At 45.6% G+C, this 13848-nt stretch overlaps 12 non-coding genes across 12 annotated transcripts; all 12 read right to left on the reverse strand.

Moving 5' to 3' along the window:
* Positions 1-467: 467 nt before the first annotated feature.
* Positions 468-586, reverse strand: trnal-caa (transfer RNA leucine (anticodon CAA)). Its single transcript has 2 exons — positions 549-586; positions 468-513 (listed from the first exon to the last, which is right to left on the reverse strand). It is a non-coding gene; the product is annotated as a tRNA-Leu (tRNA).
* Positions 587-1627: 1041 nt separating this feature from the next.
* trnal-caa (transfer RNA leucine (anticodon CAA)) lies at positions 1628-1746 on the reverse strand. The gene is made up of 2 exons: positions 1709-1746; positions 1628-1673 (listed from the first exon to the last, which is right to left on the reverse strand). It is a non-coding gene; the product is annotated as a tRNA-Leu (tRNA).
* A 1041-nt stretch (positions 1747-2787) lies between these two features.
* Positions 2788-2906, reverse strand: trnal-caa (transfer RNA leucine (anticodon CAA)). Its single transcript has 2 exons — positions 2869-2906; positions 2788-2822 (listed from the first exon to the last, which is right to left on the reverse strand). It is a non-coding gene; the product is annotated as a tRNA-Leu (tRNA).
* A 1041-nt stretch (positions 2907-3947) lies between these two features.
* trnal-caa (transfer RNA leucine (anticodon CAA)) lies at positions 3948-4066 on the reverse strand. The gene is made up of 2 exons: positions 4029-4066; positions 3948-3993 (listed from the first exon to the last, which is right to left on the reverse strand). It is a non-coding gene; the product is annotated as a tRNA-Leu (tRNA).
* Positions 4067-5107: 1041 nt separating this feature from the next.
* Positions 5108-5226, reverse strand: trnal-caa (transfer RNA leucine (anticodon CAA)). The gene is made up of 2 exons: positions 5189-5226; positions 5108-5153 (listed from the first exon to the last, which is right to left on the reverse strand). It is a non-coding gene; the product is annotated as a tRNA-Leu (tRNA).
* Positions 5227-6267: 1041 nt separating this feature from the next.
* trnal-caa (transfer RNA leucine (anticodon CAA)) lies at positions 6268-6386 on the reverse strand. Its single transcript has 2 exons — positions 6349-6386; positions 6268-6313 (listed from the first exon to the last, which is right to left on the reverse strand). It is a non-coding gene; the product is annotated as a tRNA-Leu (tRNA).
* A 1041-nt stretch (positions 6387-7427) lies between these two features.
* Positions 7428-7546, reverse strand: trnal-caa (transfer RNA leucine (anticodon CAA)). The gene is made up of 2 exons: positions 7509-7546; positions 7428-7473 (listed from the first exon to the last, which is right to left on the reverse strand). It is a non-coding gene; the product is annotated as a tRNA-Leu (tRNA).
* A 1041-nt stretch (positions 7547-8587) lies between these two features.
* trnal-caa (transfer RNA leucine (anticodon CAA)) lies at positions 8588-8706 on the reverse strand. Its single transcript has 2 exons — positions 8669-8706; positions 8588-8633 (listed from the first exon to the last, which is right to left on the reverse strand). It is a non-coding gene; the product is annotated as a tRNA-Leu (tRNA).
* Positions 8707-9747: 1041 nt separating this feature from the next.
* trnal-caa (transfer RNA leucine (anticodon CAA)) lies at positions 9748-9866 on the reverse strand. Its single transcript has 2 exons — positions 9829-9866; positions 9748-9793 (listed from the first exon to the last, which is right to left on the reverse strand). It is a non-coding gene; the product is annotated as a tRNA-Leu (tRNA).
* A 1041-nt stretch (positions 9867-10907) lies between these two features.
* Positions 10908-11026, reverse strand: trnal-caa (transfer RNA leucine (anticodon CAA)). The gene is made up of 2 exons: positions 10989-11026; positions 10908-10942 (listed from the first exon to the last, which is right to left on the reverse strand). It is a non-coding gene; the product is annotated as a tRNA-Leu (tRNA).
* A 1041-nt stretch (positions 11027-12067) lies between these two features.
* trnal-caa (transfer RNA leucine (anticodon CAA)) lies at positions 12068-12186 on the reverse strand. The gene is made up of 2 exons: positions 12149-12186; positions 12068-12113 (listed from the first exon to the last, which is right to left on the reverse strand). It is a non-coding gene; the product is annotated as a tRNA-Leu (tRNA).
* A 1041-nt stretch (positions 12187-13227) lies between these two features.
* On the reverse strand, positions 13228-13346 carry trnal-caa (transfer RNA leucine (anticodon CAA)). The gene is made up of 2 exons: positions 13309-13346; positions 13228-13273 (listed from the first exon to the last, which is right to left on the reverse strand). It is a non-coding gene; the product is annotated as a tRNA-Leu (tRNA).
* Between the last annotated feature and the right edge of the window lie 502 nt (positions 13347-13848).

Here is a 13848-nt window from a genome sequence, read left to right on the forward strand (position 1 = left end):
TGTGGTGCCTTTGTTTCTGGCAAAATGTTAATGTGGGAAGTAGCATTGGAAGTAATTCCCTGAGTAACGGAGCAGAATTCAGCAGCCTTTGTGTGGAAGAAGTCTCATTCTTTGACTCTGGTGCCCTTTTCCTGAGAAACACCACTGTTTGCAGTGAGATTGAAAGCCACAGCAGCAGAAAGCAATGTGGAATGCATCAAGGTAGGGTAAAAAGGTAGATTTCTGACTCCCTGATTTTTAGTGTGGGAATTGGTTGAAAAGAGAAGTGTGATTTGAAACCTTATCCCCAAGGACAGTGTTAGGATGTGGTAAGTTTTCTGAGGAAAAGAAGTTGGTCTGTGAGCGTTGCCTTTAGCTTGTTGGCAAACGGCAATACCTTTGAGGTATTAGTGGCGGCCACTTGTAAATTGAAGATGAGTTGAGCAGGCTTTTTGACGCTGGTTGTAATTGTGTGGATCAAAAGGTAATGTCAGAAGTGGGATTCGAACCCACGCCCCTAGAAAGGGACCAGACTTCACCAACCATCGGTAAGGTAAGGATTAACAGTCCTTGAGTCTGGTGCCTTAGACCACTCGGCCATCCTGACACCTGTGCACAAAAGCTCTAGAAAAACATGCTCCAAATTCTGCACTCTTACTGAGCAGCATCACACTCATTCCTCCTGTGCAAACACACAACAAACACACTCCATTCATTCTTCCTGCATGAATTAACCGGCAGTGCCAGTCATTCAGTTCATCATCCCTGCAATGCAACCAACATTCATACGCACATATTTCTCCCAACAACTCGTATTTTGCAAAATAGCAGCTAACATCCTACAATTCTGCTGGCTCAACTTGACAAAACGCAAGCAGCACAGCTGCCGTTCGAACGTGAGCCATTCAAAATCTAACACTCGTTCCAAACAGGACATTTCAGTCTCTCATTCCCGGGCCTTTACTTTTCTCACAGTACATTCATGTGACAAGTGCTATTTGGAGTCCTGCTCCCCAGAAAATTACCTGGATCTCCCAACTTTGTGAGGGGAAACAAGGCACTCTGCAGCTATTGCGCCCTTGGCCATAAGCATTAGTCTGAGCATTGCCACCCGAAAGGCACGGCCTAAAAAAGGCATCAACTCTGGCAACTTTTACGCACTGGTGCCTGAATTGCTTGGCTGTGGTGCCTTTGTTTCTGGCAAAATGTTAATGTGGGAAGTAGCATTGGAAGTAATTCCCTGAGTAACGGAGCAGAATTCAGCAGCCTTTGTGTGGAAGAAGTCTCATTCTTTGACTCTGGTGCCCTTTTCCTGAGAAACACCACTGTTTGCAGTGGGATTGAAAGCCACAGCAGCAGAAAGCAATGTGGAATGCATCAAGGTAGGGTAAAAAGGTAGATTTCTGACTCCCTGATTTTTAGTGTGGGAATTGGTTGAAAAGAGAAGTGTGATTTGAAACCTTATCCCCAAGGACAGTGTTAGGATGTGGTAAGTTTTCTGAGGAAAAGAAGTTGGTCTGTGAGCGTTGCCTTTAGCTTGTTGGCAAACGGCAATACCTTTGAGGTATTAGTGGCGGCCACTTGTAAATTGAAGATGAGTTGAGCAGGCTTTTTGACGCTGGTTGTAATTGTGTGGATCAAAAGGTAATGTCAGAAGTGGGATTCGAACCCACGCCCCTAGAAAGGGACCAGAATTCACCAACCATCGGTAAGGTAAGGATTAACAGTCCTTGAGTCTGGCGCCTTAGACCACTCGGCCATCCTGACACCTGTGCACAAAAGCTCTAGAAAAACGTGCTCCAAATTCTGCACTCTTACTGAGCAGCATCACACTCATTCCTCCTGTGCAAACACACAACAAACACACTCCATTCATTCTTCCTGCATGAATTAACCGGCAGTGCCAGTCATTCAGTTCATCATCCCTGCAATGCAACCAACATTCATACGCACATATTTCTCCCAACAACTCGTATTTTGCAAAATAGCGGCTGACATCCTACAATTCTGCTGGCTCAACTTGACAAAACGCAAGCAGCACAGCTGCCGTTCGAACGTGAGCCATTCAAAATCTAACACTCGTTCCAAACAGGACATTTCAGTCTCTCATTCCCGGGCCTTTACTTTTCTCACAATACATTCATGTGACAAGTGCTATTTGGTGTCCTGCTCCCCAGAAAATTACCTGGATCTCCCAACTGTGTGAGGGGAAACAAGGCACTCTGCAGCTATTGCGCCCTTGGCCATAAGCATTAGTCTGAGCATTGCCACCCGAAAGGCACGGCCTAAAAAAGGCATCAACTCTGGCAACTTTTACGCACTGGTGCCTGAATTGCTTGGCTGTGGTGCCTTTGTTTCTGGCAAAATGTTAATGTGGGAAGTAGCATTGGAAGTAATTCCCTGAGTAACGGAGCAGAATTCAGCAGCCTTTGTGTGGAAGAAGTCTCATTCTTTGACTCTGGTGCCCTTTTCCTGAGAAACACCACTGTTTGCAGTGGGATTGAAAGCCACAGCAGCAGAAAGCAATGTGGAATGCATCAAGGTAGGGTAAAAAGGTAGATTTCTGACTCCCTGATTTTTAGTGTGGGAATTGGTTGAAAAGAGAAGTGTGATTTGAAACCTTATCCCCAAGGACAGTGTTAGGATGTGGTAAGTTTTCTGAGGAAAAGAAGTTGGTCTGTGAGCGTTGCCTTTAGCTTGTTGGCAAACGGCAATACCTTTGAGGTATTAGTGGTGGCCACTTGTAAATTGAAGATGAGTTGAGCAGGCTTTTTGACGCTGGTTGTAATTGTGTGGATCAAAAGGTAATGTCAGAAGTGGGATTCGAACCCACGCACCTAGAAAGGGACCAGAATTCACCAACCATCGGTAAGGTAAGGATTAACAGTCCTTGAGTCTGGCGCCTTAGACCACTCGGCCATCCTGACACCTGTGCACAAAAGCTCTAGAAAAACGTGCTCCAAATTCTGCACTCTTACTGAGCAGCATCACACTCATTCCTCCTGTGCAAACACACAACAAACACACTCCATTCATTCTTCCTGCATGAATTAACCGGCAGTGCCAGTCATTCAGTTCATCATCCCTGCAATGCAACCAACATTCATACGCACATATTTCTCCCAACAACTCGTATTTTGCAAAATAGCGGCTGACATCCTACAATTCTGCTGGCTCAACTTGACAAAACGCAAGCAGCACAGCTGCCGTTCGAACGTGAGCCATTCAAAATCTAACACTCGTTCCAAACAGGACATTTCAGTCTCTCATTCCCGGGCCTTTACTTTTCTCACAATACATTCATGTGACAAGTGCTATTTGGAGTCCTGCTCCCCAGAAAATTACCTGGATCTCCCAACTTTGTGAGGGGAAACAAGGCACTCTGCAGCTATTGCGCCCTTGGCCATAAGCATTAGTCTGAGCATTGCCACCCGAAAGGCACGGCCTAAAAAAGGCATCAACTCTGGCAACTTTTACGCACTGGTGCCTGAATTGCTTGGCTGTGGTGCCTTTGTTTCTGGCAAAATGTTAATGTGGGAAGTAGCATTGGAAGTAATTCCCTGAGTAACGGAGCAGAATTCAGCAGCCTTTGTGTGGAAGAAGTCTCATTCTTTGACTCTGGTGCCCTTTTCCTGAGAAACACCACTGTTTGCAGTGGGATTGAAAGCCACAGCAGCAGAAAGCAATGTGGAATGCATCAAGGTAGGGTAAAAAGGTAGATTTCTGACTCCCTGATTTTTAGTGTGGGAATTGGTTGAAAAGAGAAGTGTGATTTGAAACCTTATCCCCAAGGACAGTGTTAGGATGTGGTAAGTTTTCTGAGGAAAAGAAGTTGGTCTGTGAGCGTTGCCTTTAGCTTGTTGGCAAACGGCAATACCTTTGAGGTATTAGTGGTGGCCACTTGTAAATTGAAGATGAGTTGAGCAGGCTTTTTGACGCTGGTTGTAATTGTGTGGATCAAAAGGTAATGTCAGAAGTGGGATTCGAACCCACGCCCCTAGAAAGGGACCAGAATTCACCAACCATCGGTAAGGTAAGGATTAACAGTCCTTGAGTCTGGCGCCTTAGACCACTCGGCCATCCTGACACCTGTGCACAAAAGCTCTAGAAAAACGTGCTCCAAATTCTGCACTCTTACTGAGCAGCATCACACTCATTCCTCCTGTGCAAACACACAACAAACACACTCCATTCATTCTTCCTGCATGAATTAACCGGCAGTGCCAGTCATTCAGTTCATCATCCCTGCAATGCAACCAACATTCATACGCACATATTTCTCCCAACAACTCGTATTTTGCAAAATAGCGGCTGACATCCTACAATTCTGCTGGCTCAACTTGACAAAACGCAAGCAGCACAGCTGCCGTTCGAACGTGAGCCATTCAAAATCTAACACTCGTTCCAAACAGGACATTTCAGTCTCTCATTCCCGGGCCTTTACTTTTCTCACAATACATTCATGTGACAAGTGCTATTTGGAGTCCTGCTCCCCAGAAAATTACCTGGATCTCCCAACTTTGTGAGGGGAAACAAGGCACTCTGCAGCTATTGCGCCCTTGGCCATAAGCATTAGTCTGAGCATTGCCACCCGAAAGGCACGGCCTAAAAAAGGCATCAACTCTGGCAACTTTTACGCACTGGTGCCTGAATTGCTTGGCTGTGGTGCCTTTGTTTCTGGCAAAATGTTAATGTGGGAAGTAGCATTGGAAGTAATTCCCTGAGTAACGGAGCAGAATTCAGCAGCCTTTGTGTGGAAGAAGTCTCATTCTTTGACTCTGGTGCCCTTTTCCTGAGAAACACCACTGTTTGCAGTGGGATTGAAAGCCACAGCAGCAGAAAGCAATGTGGAATGCATCAAGGTAGGGTAAAAAGGTAGATTTCTGACTCCCTGATTTTTAGTGTGGGAATTGGTTGAAAAGAGAAGTGTGATTTGAAACCTTATCCCCAAGGACAGTGTTAGGATGTGGTAAGTTTTCTGAGGAAAAGAAGTTGGTCTGTGAACGTTGCCTTTAGCTTGTTGGCAAACGGCAATACCTTTGAGGTATTAGTGGTGGCCACTTGTAAATTGAAGATGAGTTGAGCAGCCTTTTTGACGCTGGTTGTAATTGTGTGGATCAAAAGGTAATGTCAGAAGTGGGATTCGAACCCACGCCCCTAGAAAGGGACCAGAATTCACCAACCATCGGTAAGGTAAGGATTAACAGTCCTTGAGTCTGGCGCCTTAGACCACTCGGCCATCCTGACACCTGTGCACAAAAGCTCTAGAAAAACGTGCTCCAAATTCTGCACTCTTACTGAGCAGCATCACACTCATTCCTCCTGTGCAAACACACAACAAACACACTCCATTCATTCTTCCTGCATGAATTAACCGGCAGTGCCAGTCATTCAGTTCATCATCCCTGCAATGCAACCAACATTCATACGCACATATTTCTCCCAACAACTCGTATTTTGCAAAATAGCGGCTGACATCCTACAATTCTGCTGGCTCAACTTGACAAAACGCAAGCAGCACAGCTGCCGTTCGAACGTGAGCCATTCAAAATCTAACACTCGTTCCAAACAGGACATTTCAGTCTCTCATTCCCGGGCCTTTACTTTTCTCACAATACATTCATGTGACAAGTGCTATTTGGAGTCCTGCTCCCCAGAAAATTACCTGGATCTCCCAACTTTGTGAGGGGAAACAAGGCACTCTGCAGCTATTGCGCCCTTGGCCATAAGCATTAGTCTGAGCATTGCCACCCGAAAGGCACGGCCTAAAAAAGGCATCAACTCTGGCAACTTTTACGCACTGGTGCCTGAATTGCTTGGCTGTGGTGCCTTTGTTTCTGGCAAAATGTTAATGTGGGAAGTAGCATTGGAAGTAATTCCCTGAGTAACGGAGCAGAATTCAGCAGCCTTTGTGTGGAAGAAGTCTCATTCTTTGACTCTGGTGCCCTTTTCCTGAGAAACACCACTGTTTGCAGTGGGATTGAAAGCCACAGCAGCAGAAAGCAATGTGGAATGCATCAAGGTAGGGTAAAAAGGTAGATTTCTGACTCCCTGATTTTTAGTGTGGGAATTGGTTGAAAAGAGAAGTGTGATTTGAAACCTTATCCCCAAGGACAGTGTTAGGATGTGGTAAGTTTTCTGAGGAAAAGAAGTTGGTCTGTGAGCGTTGCCTTTAGCTTGTTGGCAAACGGCAATACCTTTGAGGTATTAGTGGTGGCCACTTGTAAATTGAAGATGAGTTGAGCAGGCTTTTTGACGCTGGTTGTAATTGTGTGGATCAAAAGGTAATGTCAGAAGTGGGATTCGAACCCACGCCCCTAGAAAGGGACCAGAATTCACCAACCATCGGTAAGGTAAAGATTAACAGTCCTTGAGTCTGGCGCCTTAGACCACTCGGCCATCCTGACACCTGTGCACAAAAACTCTAGAAAAAGGTGCTCCAAATTCTGCACTCTTACTGAGCAGCATCACACTCATTCCTCCTGTGCAAACACACAACAAACACACTCCATTCATTCTTCCTGCATGAATTAACCGGCAGTGCCAGTCATTCAGTTCATCATCCCTGCAATGCAACCAACATTCATACGCACATATTTCTCCCAACAACTCGTATTTTGCAAAATAGCGGCTGACATCCTACAATTCTGCTGGCTCAACTTGACAGAACGCAAGCAGCACAGCTGCCGTTCGAACGTGAGCCATTCAAAATCTAACACTCGTTCCAAACAGGACATTTCAGTCTCTCATTCCCGGGCCTTTACTTTTCTCACAATACATTCATGTGACAAGTGCTATTTGGAGTCCTGCTCCCCAGAAAATTACCTGGATCTCCCAACTTTGTGAGGGGAAACAAGGCACTCTGCAGCTATTGCGCCCTTGGCCATAAGCATTAGTCTGAGCATTGCCACCCGAAAGGCACGGCCTAAAAAAGGCATCAACTCTGGCAACTTTTACGCACTGGTGCCTGAATTGCTTGGCTGTGGTGCCTTTGTTTCTGGCAAAATGTTAATGTGGGAAGTAGCATTGGAAGTAATTCCCTGAGTAACGGAGCAGAATTCAGCAGCCTTTGTGTGGAAGAAGTCTCATTCTTTGACTCTGGTGCCCTTTTCCTGAGAAACACCACTGTTTGCAGTGGGATTGAAAGCCACAGCAGCAGAAAGCAATGTGGAATGCATCAAGGTAGGGTAAAAAGGTAGATTTCTGACTCCCTGATTTTTAGTGTGGGAATTGGTTGAAAAGAGAAGTGTGATTTGAAACCTTATCCCCAAGGACAGTGTTAGGATGTGGTAAGTTTTCTGAGGAAAAGAAGTTGGTCTGTGAGCGTTGCCTTTAGCTTGTTGGCAAACGGCAATACCTTTGAGGTATTAGTGGTGGCCACTTGTAAATTGAAGATGAGTTGAGCAGGCTTTTTGACGCTGGTTGTAATTGTGTGGATCAAAAGGTAATGTCAGAAGTGGGATTCGAACCCACGCCCCTAGAAAGGGACCAGAATTCATCAACCATCGGTAAGGTAAGGATTAACAGTCCTTGAGTCTGGCGCCTTAGACCACTCGGCCATCCTGACACCTGTGCACAAAAGCACTAGAAAAACGTGCTCCAAATTCTGCACTCTTACTGAGCAGCATCACACTCATTCCTCCTGTGCAAACACACAACAAACACACTCCATTCATTCTTCCTGCATGAATTAACCGGCAGTGCCAGTCATTCAGTTCATCATCCCTGCAATGCAACCAACATTCATACGCACATATTTCTCCCAACAACTCGTATTTTGCAAAATAGCGGCTAACATCCTACAATTCTGCTGGCTCAACTTGACAAAACGCAAGCAGCACAGCTGCCGTTCGAACGTGAGCCATTCAAAATCTAACACTCGTTCCAAACAGGACATTTCAGTCTCTCATTCCCGGGCCTTTACTTTTCTCACAATACATTCATGTGACAAGTGCTATTTGGAGTCCTGCTCCCCAGAAAATTACCTGGATCTCCCAACTTTGTGAGGGGAAACAAGGCACTCTGCAGCTATTGCGCCCTTGGCCATAAGCATTAGTCTGAGCATTGCCACCCGAAAGGCACGGCCTAAAAAAGGCATCAACTCTGGCAACTTTTACGCACTGGTGCCTGAATTGCTTGGCTGTGGTGCCTTTGTTTCTGGCAAAATGTTAATGTGGGAAGTAGCATTGGAAGTAATTCCCTGAGTAACGGAGCAGAATTCAGCAGCCTTTGTGTGGAAGAAGTCTCATTCTTTGACTCTGGTGCCCTTTTCCTGAGAAACACCACTGTTTGCAGTGGGATTGAAAGCCACAGCAGCAGAAAGCAATGTGGAATGCATCAAGGTAGGGTAAAAAGGTAGATTTCTGACTCCCTGATTTTTAGTGTGGGAATTGGTTGAAAAGAGAAGTGTGATTTGAAACCTTATCCCCAAGGACAGTGTTAGGATGTGGTAAGTTTTCTGAGGAAAAGAAGTTGGTCTGTGAGCGTTGCCTTTAGCTTGTTGGCAAACGGCAATACCTTTGAGGTATTAGTGGTGGCCACTTGTAAATTGAAGATGAGTTGAGCAGGCTTTTTGACGCTGGTTGTAATTGTGTGGATCAAAAGGTAATGTCAGAAGTGGGATTCGAACCCACGCCCCTAGAAAGGGACCAGAATTCACCAACCATCGGTAAGGTAAGGATTAACAGTCCTTGAGTCTGGCGCCTTAGACCACTCGGCCATCCTGACACCTGTGTACAAAAGCACTAGAAAAACGTGCTCCAAATTCTGCACTCTTACTGAGCAGCATCACACTCATTCCTCCTGTGCAAACACACAACAAACACACTCCATTCATTCTTCCTGCATGAATTAACCGGCAGTGCCAGTCATTCAGTTCATCATCCCTGCAATGCAACCAACATTCATACGCACATATTTCTCCCAACAACTCGTATTTTGCAAAATAGCGGCTAACATCCTACAATTCTGCTGGCTCAACTTGACAAAACGCAAGCAGCACAGCTGCCGTTCGAACGTGAGCCATTCAAAATCTAACACTCGTTCCAAACAGGACATTTCAGTCTCTCATTCCCGGGCCTTTACTTTTCTCACAATACATTCATGTGACAAGTGCTATTTGGAGTCCTGCTCCCCAGAAAATTACCTGGATCTCCCAACTTTGTGAGGGGAAACAAGGCACTCTGCAGCTATTGCGCCCTTGGCCATAAGCATTAGTCTGAGCATTGCCACCCGAAAGGCACGGCCTAAAAAAGGCATCAACTCTGGCAACTTTTACGCACTGGTGCCTGAATTGCTTGGCTGTGGTGCCTTTGTTTCTGGCAAAATGTTAATGTGGGAAGTAGCATTGGAAGTAATTCCCTGAGTAACGGAGCAGAATTCAGCAGCCTTTGTGTGGAAGAAGTCTCATTCTTTGACTCTGGTGCCCTTTTCCTGAGAAACACCACTGTTTGCAGTGGGATTGAAAGCCACAGCAGCAGAAAGCAATGTGGAATGCATCAAGGTAGGGTAAAAAGGTAGATTTCTGACTCCCTGATTTTTAGTGTGGGAATTGGTTGAAAAGAGAAGTGTGATTTGAAACCTTATCCCCAAGGACAGTGTTAGGATGTGGTAAGTTTTCTGAGGAAAAGAAGTTGGTCTGTGAGCGTTGCCTTTAGCTTGTTGGCAAACGGCAATACCTTTGAGGTATTAGTGGTGGCCACTTGTAAATTGAAGATGAGTTGAGCAGGCTTTTTGACGCTGGTTGTAATTGTGTGGATCAAAAGGTAATGTCAGAAGTGGGATTCGAACCCACGCCCCTAGAAAGGGACCAGAATTCACCAACCATCAGTAAGGTAAGGATTAACAGTTCTTGAGTCTGGCGCCTTAGACCACTCGGCCATCCTGACACCTGTGCACAAAAGCTCTAGAAAAACGTGCTCCAAATTCTGCACTCTTACTGAGCAGCATCACACTCATTCCTCCTGTGCAAACACACAACAAACACACTCCATTCATTCTTCCTGCATGAATTAACCGGCAGTGCCAGTCATTCAGTTCATCATCCCTGCAATGCAACCAACATTCATACGCACATATTTCTCCCAACAACTCGTATTTTGCAAAATAGCGGCTAACATCCTACAATTCTGCTGGCTCAACTTGACAAAACGCAAGCAGCACAGCTGCCGTTCGAACGTGAGCCATTCAAAATCTAACACTCGTTCCAAACAGGACATTTCAGTCTCTCATTCCCGGGCCTTTACTTTTCTCACAATACATTCATGTGACAAGTGCTATTTGGAGTCCTGCTCCCCAGAAAATTACCTGGATCTCCCAACTTTGTGAGGGGAAACAAGGCACTCTGCAGCTATTGCGCCCTTGGCCATAAGCATTAGTCTGAGCATTGCCACCCGAAAGGCACGGCCTAAAAAAGGCATCAACTCTGGCAACTTTTACGCACTGGTGCCTGAATTGCTTGGCTGTGGTGCCTTTGTTTCTGGCAAAATGTTAATGTGGGAAGTAGCATTGGAAGTAATTCCCTGAGTAACGGAGCAGAATTCAGCAGCCTTTGTGTGGAAGAAGTCTCATTCTTTGACTCTGGTGCCCTTTTCCTGAGAAACACCACTGTTTGCAGTGGGATTGAAAGCCACAGCAGCAGAAAGCAATGTGGAATGCATCAAGGTAGGGTAAAAAGGTAGATTTCTGACTCCCTGATTTTTAGTGTGGGAATTGGTTGAAAAGAGAAGTGTGATTTGAAACCTTATCCCCAAGGACAGTGTTAGGATGTGGTAAGTTTTCTGAGGAAAAGAAGTTGGTCTGTGAGCGTTGCCTTTAGCTTGTTGGCAAACGGCAATACCTTTGAGGTATTAGTGGTGGCCACTTGTAAATTGAAGATGAGTTGAGCAGGCTTTTTGACGCTGGTTGTAATTGTGTGGATCAAAAGGTAATGTCAGAAGTGGGATTCGAACCCACGCCCCTAGAAAGTGACCAGAATTCACCAACCATCGGTAAGGTAAGGATTAACAGTCCTTGAGTCTGGCGCCTTAGACCACTCGGCCATCCTGACACCTGTGTACAAAAGCACTAGAAAAACGTGCTCCAAATTCTGCACTCTTACTGAGCAGCATCACACTCATTCCTCCTGTGCAAACACACAACAAACACACTCCATTCATTCTTCCTGCATGAATTAACCGGCAGTGCCAGTCATTCAGTTCATCATCCCTGCAATGCAACCAACATTCATACGCTCATATTTCTCCCAACAACTCGTATTTTGCAAAATAGCGGCTAACATCCTACAATTCTGCTGGCTCAACTTGACAAAACGCAAGCAGCACAGCTGCCGTTCGAACGTGAGCCATTCAAAATCTAACACTCGTTCCAAACAGGACATTTCAGTCTCTCATTCCCGGGCCTTTACTTTTCTCACAATACATTCATGTGACAAGTGCTATTTGGAGTCCTGCTCCCCAGAAAATTACCTGGATCTCCCAACTTTGTGAGGGGAAACAAGGCACTCTGCAGCTATTGCGCCCTTGGCCATAAGCATTAGTCTGAGCATTGCCACCCGAAAGGCACGGCCTAAAAAAGGCATCAACTCTGGCAACTTTTACGCACTGGTGCCTGAATTGCTTGGCTGTGGTGCCTTTGTTTCTGGCAAAATGTTAATGTGGAAAGTAGCATTGGAAGTAATTCCCTGAGTAACGGAGCAGAATTCAGCAGCCTTTGTGTGGAAGAAGTCTCATTCTTTGACTCTGGTGCCCTTTTCCTGAGAAACACCACTGTTTGCAGTGGGATTGAAAGCCACAGCAGCAGAAAGCAATGTGGAATGCATCAAGGTAGGGTAAAAAGGTAGATTTCTGACTCCCTGATTTTTAGTGTGGGAATTGGTTGAAAAGAGAAGTGTGATTTGAAACCTTATCCCCAAGGACAGTGTTAGGATGTGGTAAGTTTTCTGAGGAAAAGAAGTTGGTCTGTGAGCGTTGCCTTTAGCTTGTTGGCAAACGGCAATACCTTTGAGGTATTAGTGGTGGCCACTTGTAAATTGAAGATGAGTTGAGCAGGCTTTTTGACGCTGGTTGTAATTGTGTGGATCAAAAGGTAATGTCAGAAGTGGGATTCGAACCCACGCCCCTAGAAAGGGACCAGAATTCACCAACCATCGGTAAGGTAAAGATTAACAGTCCTTGAGTCTGGCGCCTTAGACCACTCGGCCATCCTGACACCTGTGCACAAAAACTCTAGAAAAAGGTGCTCCAAATTCTGCACTCTTACTGAGCAGCATCACACTCATTCCTCCTGTGCAAACACACAACAAACACACTCCATTCATTCTTCCTGCATGAATTAACCGGCAGTGCCAGTCATTCAGTTCATCATCCCTGCAATGCAACCAACATTCATACGCACATATTTCTCCCAACAACTCGTATTTTGCAAAATAGCGGCTGACATCCTACAATTCTGCTGGCTCAACTTGACAGAACGCAAGCAGCACAGCTGCCGTTCGAACGTGAGCCATTCAAAATCTAACACTCGTTCCAAACAGGACATTTCAGTCTCTCATTCCCGGGCCTTTACTTTTCTCACAATACATTCATGTGACAAGTGCTATTTGGAGTCCTGCTCCCCAGAAAATTACCTGGATCTCCCAACTTTGTGAGGGGAAACAAGGCACTCTGCAGCTATTGCGCCCTTGGCCATAAGCATTAGTCTGAGCATTGCCACCCGAAAGGCACGGCCTAAAAAAGGCATCAACTCTGGCAACTTTTACGCACTGGTGCCTGAATTGCTTGGCTGTGGTGCCTTTGTTTCTGGCAAAATGTTAATGTGGGAAGTAGCATTGGAAGTAATTCCCTGAGTAACGGAGCAGAATTCAGCAGCCTTTGTGTGGAAGAAGTCTCATTCTTTGACTCTGGTGCCCTTTTCCTGAGAAACACCACTGTTTGCAGTGGGATTGAAAGCCACAGCAGCAGAAAGCAATGTGGAATGCATCAAGGTAGGGTAAAAAGGTAGATTTCTGACTCCCTGATTTTTAGTGTGGGAATTGGTTGAAAAGAGAAGTGTGATTTGAAACCTTATCCCCAAGGACAGTGTTAGGATGTGGTAAGTTTTCTGAGGAAAAGAAGTTGGTCTGTGAGCGTTGCCTTTAGCTTGTTGGCAAACGGCAATACCTTTGAGGTATTAGTGGTGGCCACTTGTAAATTGAAGATGAGTTGAGCAGGCTTTTTGACGCTGGTTGTAATTGTGTGGATCAAAAGGTAATGTCAGAAGTGGGATTCGAACCCACGCCCCTAGAAAGGGACCAGAATTCATCAACCATCGGTAAGGTAAGGATTAACAGTCCTTGAGTCTGGCGCCTTAGACCACTCGGCCATCCTGACACCTGTGCACAAAAGCACTAGAAAAACGTGCTCCAAATTCTGCACTCTTACTGAGCAGCATCACACTCATTCCTCCTGTGCAAACACACAACAAACACACTCCATTCATTCTTCCTGCATGAATTAACCGGCAGTGCCAGTCATTCAGTTCATCATCCCTGCAATGCAACCAACATTCATACGCACATATTTCTCCCAACAACTCGTATTTTGCAAAATAGCGGCTAACATCCTACAATTCTGCTGGCTCAACTTGACAAAACGCAAGCAGCACAGCTGCCGTTCGAACGTGAGCCATTCAAAATCTAACACTCGTTCCAAACAGGACATTTCAGTCTCTCATTCCCGGGCCTTTACTTTTCTCACAATACATTCATGTGACAAGTGCTATTTGGAGTCCTGCTCCCCAGAAAATTACCTGGATCTCCCAACTTTGTGAGGGGAAACAAGGCACTCTGCAGCTATTGCGCCCTTGGCCATAAGCATTAGTCTGAGCATTGCC

Source organism: Somniosus microcephalus, chromosome 19 (assembly GCF_052327205.1).
Source record: "Somniosus microcephalus isolate GS21.2 chromosome 19, FLI_Smic_1.0, whole genome shotgun sequence".
Classification (NCBI taxonomy): domain Eukaryota; kingdom Metazoa; phylum Chordata; class Chondrichthyes; order Squaliformes; family Somniosidae; genus Somniosus; species Somniosus microcephalus.